Source organism: Arachis ipaensis, chromosome B07 (assembly GCF_000816755.2).
Source record: "Arachis ipaensis cultivar K30076 chromosome B07, Araip1.1, whole genome shotgun sequence".
Classification (NCBI taxonomy): Eukaryota; Viridiplantae; Streptophyta; class Magnoliopsida; order Fabales; family Fabaceae; genus Arachis; species Arachis ipaensis.
In genome coordinates this window covers 31,986,946-31,987,487 of record NC_029791.2, presented here as the reverse complement: position 1 = coordinate 31,987,487, position 542 = coordinate 31,986,946, and positions in this window count along the sequence as shown.

Here is a 542-nt window from a genome sequence, read left to right as displayed (position 1 = left end):
AGAATAGTTAAATTTTATTCTTTTATGAGAATAACATTGTTTATCAAAATACTTTTTTGTTTTTCTTATTTTTTTTTAGGCGTTTATATATAGTGAAATCGATGAGTATTTGCTAGGATATAGTGAGAGTTTATCTGATTTATATTATCCTTTGGTGTAGATACTTCAAAAAGTTAATTAATTGTTGGCTAATTCATTAGTGTTGTGTTATTTGTTTATACAAAACTTGGTTTTAGTACTCAAGTAAAATCCAATTACTAGGAATCTTATATATATATAAGGAATTTTTAAAAGAAATGTGATAGACAATTTTTATTCTTTAAATATCTTTTATTATATATGCTCATAAAATAAAAATAATCTTTTACTACTTTCTAAACTTGAACCTAACATTTCATGATTACAGTTTAAGATATTACTTATTATCGAGACTAATTTAACATTTTTTTATTATAACAATGCATATTGAATAAATAACAGAATGAAAGAGTACTTTAATGCTTATTAATTCACTAATATTAATTATAAGAGTTTAAGAGATT